This window comes from Hemiscyllium ocellatum, chromosome 11, assembly GCF_020745735.1.
Source record: "Hemiscyllium ocellatum isolate sHemOce1 chromosome 11, sHemOce1.pat.X.cur, whole genome shotgun sequence".
NCBI classification, from domain to species: Eukaryota; Metazoa; Chordata; class Chondrichthyes; order Orectolobiformes; family Hemiscylliidae; genus Hemiscyllium; species Hemiscyllium ocellatum.
Genome location: NC_083411.1, coordinates 45650728 through 45659953, shown reverse-complemented (window position 1 = coordinate 45659953; position 9226 = coordinate 45650728). Strand labels below are relative to the sequence as shown.

The window sequence follows — 9226 nt, the reverse complement described above, 5'->3', positions numbered from 1 at the left end:
CGTCAATGGGAAGAAAGAAATGGCTGAGGAACTCAATCAACACAAGAAATCAAAAACTCGCAATTTTGCTGGTGAACATAAAGTGGCAGTGTTAGGTGAACCTTTAAAAGCAAGGCTTAATGGACCTTTTCAAGGGGAAAGAAGGTTGAGTGAAGTGAACTATTTGATAAGGACTTCAGACAGAAAGAAATCTCACAAAGTGTGTCATGTGAATATGCTCAAAAGAAATTTTGACAGGGAAGGAAAGCAAAAGGAGAATTGTTATTGGTTACAACACAGAGTGAAGAACCAAGTTCAGACGATTCTGAATTGGACATTCCTCAAATTAAATTGGACAATGAGGAGTTGTCAAAAATTGGGATAAATTATTGAGTTACCTTCCGGAGGAAAATCAAAATGTCCTGAAAGAGTTAATGCTATCACATGGGGAGATATCAAAAAATAAGCTGGAAAGTACTAACCTAATTTTACATGATGTAGATATAGGAAATGCTATTCCAATTAAGCAATATGTTTATAGGCATAACCTTCTCAAGTTGGCACAGGTTCAAAAGGAGATAGAACGCATGCTCCAAGATGACATAATTGAAGTGAGTTACAGTGACTGGAGCTCACCCATATTAATGGTGTCAAAACCAGATGGAACCCAACGGTTATGTGTGGACAATCGCAAAGTCAATGTTGTTACAAAGTTTGATTCATATCCAATTCCACATTTGGAAGTCTGTATTGAAAAGGTGGGGCAAGCAACCTGTATTTTTAAGTTGGACTTACTCGCAGGATACAGGCAAGTACCTTTATCCGAAAAAACAAAGACAATTGCGGCTTTTGTAATGCCAAATGATCTGTATCAGTTTAAAGTCATGCCATTTGGTATGAAAAATGCCCTAGCCACATTTCAAAGACTAACCAATGAGATCATTTCCGGATTACTCAGTTTGGTCGTTTATATTGAAGACCTGGTGATTTATAATCCCTCATGAAAGGAACATTTGCATCATTTATCGGAATTATTCGATCGATTTCAGGAGGCAGGCTTGGTGATAAACCTGGCTAAGAGTGAATTTGCCAAAGCGCGAGTCACCTTCTTGAGCCATGTTATTGGACATGTACAAATGGCACCACAGAATGAAAAACAAAGGGAACTGGGGAGTTTCCCATCCCTTCGACAAACAAAGCAGTACTACGATTCCTGGGATTGAGTGGAGTTTTATTAGAAATTCGTACCAAATTTTAACAGTGTGGCCGCTCCACTGACTGAATTACTAAAGAAAGCCAATACGTTTTAGTGGATGGCGGACTGTCAGAAGGCATGTGATAGCCTGAAAACTTTGTTAACCACTGCCCCAGTATTAGCCACACCTAATTACACAAAGCCATTCAAGGTGGCTATTGATGCGAGTGATGTGAGTGTCAGTACTGCGCTCTTACAGGAAGACAATGAAAAGGTAGAAAGACCATTGGTTATTTCTCCAGAAAATTGATCATTCATCAACAGAAATATTCAACACTTGAGAAGGAGACTTTGAGCTTGGTGTTAGCGTTACAACATTTCAACATTTATGTTACCAGTAATATGTCTGAGACAATCTTATACATTGATCATAATCTATTGAGGTTTTGGGACAAAATTAAGGACAAAACATTTAGACTGTGAAGATGGAGCTTGTTATTACAGCCATTCAATTTGTAAATCATACGTGTAGCAGGGCAAGAAAACATGATTGCCGACACATTGTTATGACTTGGATGAGAAATGCAGGCATTCATTGGCAGGAGTAAACAGACTGAAACAGAATGTAGTCGTGCATGCTTGCATGGTGGTAGTCAATGTTCTGTATGTTTGTTGCAGTGTACTAACAATGTAAGTTTAAGGGGTTTTAAAATGAAGCCATCTTTGGATATTGATGGTTCATTTTTTTTAAGGGAGGAGGTGTGACAATGCTGCTCCTTTAACAAGGTTAAGTTGACTTTCGGTTTTTTTCCCCCAAAAAGAGGGTTCGTAAAGGCAGAGGTTCCAATTTGTCTTGGTTCAGGACTTTGTTAATGGCTAACAGATACTGTCTCAGCCAACAATCAGGGAAAAGGGCTTTTAGGTTTTTTTTTAAGCACTTGTGCAATGAAAGGGGAGTGGCCAGTCCACCCAGTTCACGGTATTATTTTAGCTGGGAACCCAGAGAAGCTGTTGTCAAAGAGAGATACAGTGAAAAGAGGTTCCATGATTCAACAAACATATCTGGTGGACATCTGTCTGTAATGTCTCTCCTATAATAACCCATGTTTCCCAAAGGATGTGGTTATGGGATGTTGTAGGAAATTAGAACTGCTCTTGGTTATGTTGTGTTTTCACGTCGGTTGGGTTTTCAAATAGTTTTGTTATTCTAAATTCTGGTTTCTTTTGTTCATGTGTAAAATAAATTCTGTTTTGCTTCAAGATGAGTGATTTAGCCAGCTGCATCATTCCTGGAGCATCCACTACACGTCTGCCTAAAACAATTAGAAATGTTAGGGTCTGCGCTACCTTTTTAAAATATTTGGTGGGGGGGGGGGGGAATCTGGCCAGATCCATAACATCATATATTGGGACTTCTGGCAAAATTAGGAGAACTGTTTTGTAGACATGTCATAGAATGGTATCTCACAGACAATTCCCTAGACACAGCCATCACCAACCCTGGATTGACTCTGGTCACCATGAAATCCGGCCAAACATGGTCAATGAAACCTCCTGCTGATTACCAGGTACTAACCCCATGTCACCTCAGTTGATGAATCCATGCTGAACAACATTTAAAGGAATTACTGAGTGAAGCAAAGGTACAGAATGTACTTGGGTGTGGGATATTGGTGACAATCACCAAGCAGTGACTTGGCAGCATCAGTAACAATCAAACTGGTCAAGTGCTAAATGATAGTAAGAACTGCAGATGTTGGAAGTCAGAGTCAATAAAATGTCAGAGACAAAATCTCCCCACCCCCAAGCTCATCCCATGTCCAGCCCTTGTCTTCTCCCTATCTGCTTGACCTGACCTAGCCCGTCAATCTTCCTTCTCACCTATCCACTCCACCCTTTCCACTGACCAATCACAATAACTCCACCTGCATCCATCTATCACCATACCATCTAGCTTTCCCCCAGCCCCATCCCTTTCCTCTATTTATTTCTCAGGTTCCTTCTCCCTACCCAGTCCTGATGAAGGGTCCTAACCTGAAAGGTCAAGTCTCCTGCTCCTCCGATGCTGCCTGATCTGCTGTGCCTTTCCAGATCCACGTTTTATCAAGGTCTAAATGACATAGCTACTAGACAAGTGCTGAGGTAAGTATTGAGGGAACAAACACATAATTATTTACCTCACCAGTAAACTCTCAATCTAGTGCTGGAAGGTGTCATCAAAAAATCTTATGAAGCCAGGGTTCCGCCAGGACAACTCAACTCGTGCTCTCATTACACCATTGGTTCAAAAACATCAAGCATGAAGTGGTAATGACAGTCTTTGACATCAAAACCATATGTGACCAAGTGTGGTCTCAAGGAGCCGTAACAATACTGGAATAAATGGGAATTGGGGGAATTGCGAATCCACTAGTTGGAGTCATACCTGAGACATCGGAAGATGGTTGTAGTTACTGAAGGTCAGTCATCTCAACTGGAGGACATCTCTGCAGAGGTTCATCAGAGTAGTGTCCTGGTACCCACCCACCTTCAGCTGCTTCATCAATAACCTCCCTCCATCATAAGGTCAGAAGTGGGGATGTTCACTGATGATTGCACAAAGTTCAGCACTATTGGCGACTCCTCGTCCTCAGGTACTGAAGCATCCATGTTCAAATACAACAAGATCTGGACAATATCCAGGCCTGGGTTGGAAAGTGGCAAGGAACATCTGCATCTCACAAATAACGCTCGCCAAGCAATAATCTTCATGAATAAGATACAAACTATCATCACCGCTTGACATTCAATGGTGTTACCATCATTGATTTTCCTATAACCAACATTCTGAGGGGTTACCATTGACCAAAGACTCAACTGGACATGCCACACGCAGTGGCTATAAGAGCAGGCAAGAAGTTAGGAATCCTGCAGCAAGTAACTCACTTCATGACTCTCCAAAGCGTGTCCACCAGTTATAAGACACAAATCAGGAATGTAATGGAACCTTCTGCACTGGCTCCGGTTACCTCTCACAGTCCAAAGATGTGCAGGTTAGGTGAATTGGCCATGCTAAATTGCCCACAGTATTGGGTAAATGGGTGGGTGGTGGGTCGGTGTGGACTTATTGGGCTGAAGGGCCTGTTTCCACACTGTAAGTAATCTAATCTAAAAAATCAAGCGTGTAATGGAACCTTCTGCACTGGACTGATTCCAATGACACGAAAAATGTTCAACACCATCCAAGATAAAGCAGCTCACTTGTTGGCACCTCATTCACAAATGTCTACTTCTTTCACTACCAATGTTCAGTGGCAGCAGTGTGTATTATTTACAAGCTGCACTGCAGAAAATCACCAAACCTCCTTTGACAACATCTTCCAAACCCATGACCACTACCACCTAGAAGACAAGGGCAGCAGGTAAATGAGAACTCCACCACTTATATGTTCCTCTCCAATCCACTCATCATCCTGACTTGGAAATTTATCACCATTCCGTTATTGACATTGGATCAAAATCCTGGAATTTCCCCACTAACGGCACTGTGGTCTAACTACAGCACATGGACTGTTATAATTCAAGGAGACAGGTCATCGCCATCCTCTCCAGTGACGGCCAATAAAAGCTACATCCAATTAAGTAATGTTTTTGAAATATTGCAAGTGCCAAAGTAGAAAGTAGATATCATCATAATAGATGTGACAGGAATGGAGAAGTTTGGAATGATGGCCTTACAGGTGAGAGGATGTGAGGAAGATCAGTTGAGGTAGCTGAGAGACTCAGTGGGCGTCTGATAAACATCAGCAGACACCTCTATTCACAGATGCTACCTGACCGATTGAGTTTCTCCAGCACTTGCTCTTTTTGTTTCAGTCTCCAGAATCCATAGCATTGTGGTTTTATAACAACATGTTCAGATTTAGTTTACATTGTGTGTTCAGATCTCAGCAGAAGCCAGTAATGTGTTTGGATCTTTATTTATTTTGGAAATCTGAAAAAGAATGAAGTCCTCCGATTCCATGTTTAACAGTCAGGATATTTTCATTACCAAAATCAAAGAACATAAACGCTAATATCTACATTCTACCTTAAACAGTCAGTTACATTAACAATGTCAAAAGTACAATTCCCTACACTATGGACAAAAATAAATTATTAGTTAAATGCCCTTGCTCACCCATTTCAGTTACAGCTCGCACAAACTCAAGTCATCTTCGTATCAGAAATTACAATTTTATCCATGTGCTCTGTGGACAATGTCAACAATTCCTGTAAGGTTGCGATTAATGGCACCTTTCACTTATTTCTGGTGTGATGCTCCCTTCAAATCTACTTAGTTGCATATTTATTCGTGTTTTAATTAATTACCAGTGATTCCCCAAATCAATTCAGTAAGTTTAGTCTATTTTAATTGATTAACGGTCATGAGATGAGAGGTTCATTAAAATTGAATAGTGTGGAATTACAGAGATAGGACAGCATGCTCTTCTGAGGGTCAGTGCAGATTCAATGGGCTGAATTGCCTCTCTCTGCACTGTAGAGATTCTATGAAGTTCTTGAACCAAAAAGATGAATCCCCAACATTGGATTATGTGTCCATGCTCTTAGAAAGACTCAAAGGACCATGGAGAAGAACAAGAGCATTTGAAAGTTTCACAAGTGTGGATGAAATAATGGGAGCAGACAAACATTCAGCAGTAGAGCATTTCAAGTGGGAAATAACAGAGTTACCATTACAAGGTGACCCTCTAAAGGTGAAGTTCAGTGGTCAATATAAAATAGTTAGGAGGCTTCGTAAAGTAAATTATCTGATAAATAGTCCTGATGTCGGATGAAGAATTGGTAATGCCACACAAGCATGCTGATAATATCTAATCGGAGGTAAGAGGATAAGGAAGAACTAATGTGTCAGGTGGTAAGAGTTGTAGAATGAGACTGAAACAATGACAGTGACGTCGAACAAGAGGTTAAAAGTTTACGTTGTGAACCACCGACATAGAAATATTGGGACAGCTAACGTAACAATGTGATGATGAAATATGTCTGTCCAATGAAATACACCTATTATTTTCAATGAAGTGTCTTTAAGGACTAACAATAGTTCTTGAAAAAAGGATATTGCCAGTGTGGTTTTGAGTGAGGATAGTACATGGGTATTTGTAGAGATTTGCTTTCACGCAGATAAACAGATCTCATATTACATACCTGCTAAGCAAGAAGGACAATTAGAGATAAGAAACTGACTGATGGATACCTGAGTGCTAGGTCCAGTATAGTCTTGCAGGGCAGAATGGCCTCTTGCTTGCATTCTGCTTCTAGGATTCTGTAATAGAAATGAAGTGCACCACTGAGTACAGCTTCTCAGTACAGTCCTTCACATGACTGTTCACAATGTTCCCAACCCACTGATTCTGCATCCAGTGATAATAATAAATCCTAAATACAGAGTTCAGAGAATCGCAAACTGTAAAACTATAATCTACCCGGTAGCAAGTGAATATCCACTGTGTGTGACTCCCATTGGACAGTGTACAGTAATGTGCTGACGGAGTGTGATAGTATCTGTTCAGTGCTCAGTTGCTCAGCGCTGCTGGTGAGAGAGAGCAGCAGGAGCAGTCACTCTGCATTAAGGTGCTGACAGTGGGAGAACTTCACTGATAGACTCTCCTCCTTCAAGGAAGCAGCACAGGTAAGGACCAAGAATCAAACAACAAACTAGGACTAATATTGAAACTAAGATGAAAAACTGTTTTTGACAAGTTTAAACAAAATTACAGCCCAACTTTAAAGGTTGTTTTGAATGATTTTTTTGTATTGTTTCCAAATACGTCCGGTTGTCAAATTCTGGATTTGTGCAAAAATAAGGAATTTAATTTTAGATTCCACGGGTGCGTGAGTGAAAATGAAATCAATCTGCCAAAAATGTCTGTTGATAAAATGTTGAGGGCAGTATATTTGCTGAAACAGGAAGTGTTTAGCACAAAGCACATTGTACAGGATGTTTGCAGAGCTAAAAATCACACAACACCAGGTTATAGTCCAACAGGTTTATTTGGAAGTACAACCTTTCACAGCACTGCTCCTTCATCAGGTAGCTCGTGGAGCAGGATCATAGGACACAGAATGTATAGTAAATGATCAAAGTGTCATGTAACTGATGCTGGTGCTTTGAACAAACATAGATGGCTGTTATGCCTCTCATCATCTTGTACACCTCTATGAAGTCACCTCTCATCCTTCTTTGCTCTAATGAGAAAAGTCCCTCAAGGTCCCTCAACTTTTCTTCATAAGACATGCCCTCCAGTCCAGGCACAATCCTGGTAAATCTCCTCTGCACCCTCTCTAAAGCATTTACATCCTTCCTATAATGAGGCGACCAGAACTGGACACAATATTCCAAATGTGGTCTAATCAGGGCTTTATACGGCTGCAGCAAAACCTCAAGGCTCTTAATCTAACTCAATCCCCCTGTTAATGAAGGCCAAAACACAATATGCCTGCCAGGGGCATCTGTGCTACATGCACTGTTTTACTGTTTGGTTTATCAGATTGCCTGTGTGTGATTACATGCAATTTTTTTTCTTGATAACGAAAGGTGGGATTCGAGGTTCGTCCTGGTTTCCCTGCGAACTGGTCATGAGGTGGGGTTTGGGGTCTGGCCTTGCCGCCCCTTTCCCTTGTTAATTGCTGTTTCTTGTATATAGCTGTTCATGTCAACTGTTTGTTTGTATTTTGTACTGTTTAATAAAATAAAAAATACACTTTTTATTGAAAGGGGTTTTTACTTATTACAAAATTATTTAAGTACAAAAGGTAGTACAACATTCTTATATTACAAAAACGTTGACAATAAACTACCTACTGCTCTACAAAATGAACCAAAACTATCACAAAGGTACAGAGCAATCTTTCCACATTACATTTCGAGAAATAATTGAACTTAGTAAATTAGTTTAAATTATACGAAAACTAACCTAACTTAACTTAGCTTAAGGCAAACTGGATAAAATCAACGTAAATTAACTCAACACAAATTAAATTAAATTACACCACCCAGCACACCCCCACCAAAGCGCCCATCCACAGGACCATCAGCTTGCACTTACTCAAGCTCCCTCCCTCCAAGGCCCCCAAACCGCCAAGTCTGGCCCCATGGCTATATAAAGGCCCTGGTCAATATGGCTGACAAGTTCATGTTTATGTAATTTAAAAGTGCTACCACGTCTTAAAGAACAGTTCTGTTTTCTGGCGCAACACATTCGTAGGAACATCTAGGAGAAAGTGCTCCATCACAAATCTACGTCACCCCATGTGACCTGGGTTTTTTTCTGAGATCCAGCTCATTAAAATATCCTTCCTTACACAATATGTGAGAATGTTGTATGGCACCCCAGTACCTACGAATCTTATGGCACAGTCACAGACAAAGTGTCAGGGTTTGGTGCTTGCTTTACATTCAGGGCAACCTGGAGATGCTTCTTTCTTGAATTTTGCTAATCACTCCAGGGCCTTATGGGCCCGGTGAAGAATCTTCAGTTGCATTGCCTGTGTGTTATTGCATATCGAGATCTTTTTCACATTCTCCCATATGTCCTCTCATTTTTCACATGATATTTCTACCTGTAGTTCCCAACTCCAGAGAGTCTTTCCATAACTTCCAAGCTGCCCCCTCTCTGAAAATGATGCAGAGTACTGACTGAGAGAGTATCCGTGCACCAGAGCACTCTTCTCTCCATTTCGGATTTGTAAGCGTAGTCCTTCTCAGTATATGTTCCCTAAACTGAAAATAATGGGTAGCCCATATTTGTGACTTAACTGGTCATAAGACATCAAGACCTCTCCCTCAAATAGGTCTCCCAAACAGGAGACTCACTTGACCTCCCATGCTTTAAAGCCGGAATCCATTGACCCCTTAGCTGAATCCCAGGATTTCAGCGAAGGGGATAAAGGATGAGGTCTGATGCAGATTGCCCTTGCCCTATCATGTCATCCTCCACGTTTTGACTGTGTTTATCATAATCGGGCTTCTACAATGCTCAGCAACAGATTACATCCTTTCCATAAACAGCA

The 9226-nt window shown here is 40.8% G+C and overlaps 1 protein-coding gene across 1 annotated transcript in view; it reads left to right on the top strand.

The window, feature by feature from the left end:
* The first annotated feature begins 6759 nt into the window (after positions 1-6759).
* LOC132820438 (uncharacterized) overlaps positions 6760-9226 on the top strand; it is a 46034-nt gene continuing 43567 nt past the window's right edge. Inside the window, exon 1 of the mRNA XM_060832573.1 lies at positions 6760-6845. The gene's annotated coding sequence lies outside the window, so the exon portion shown is untranslated. The remainder of the gene's footprint in view (positions 6846-9226) is intronic.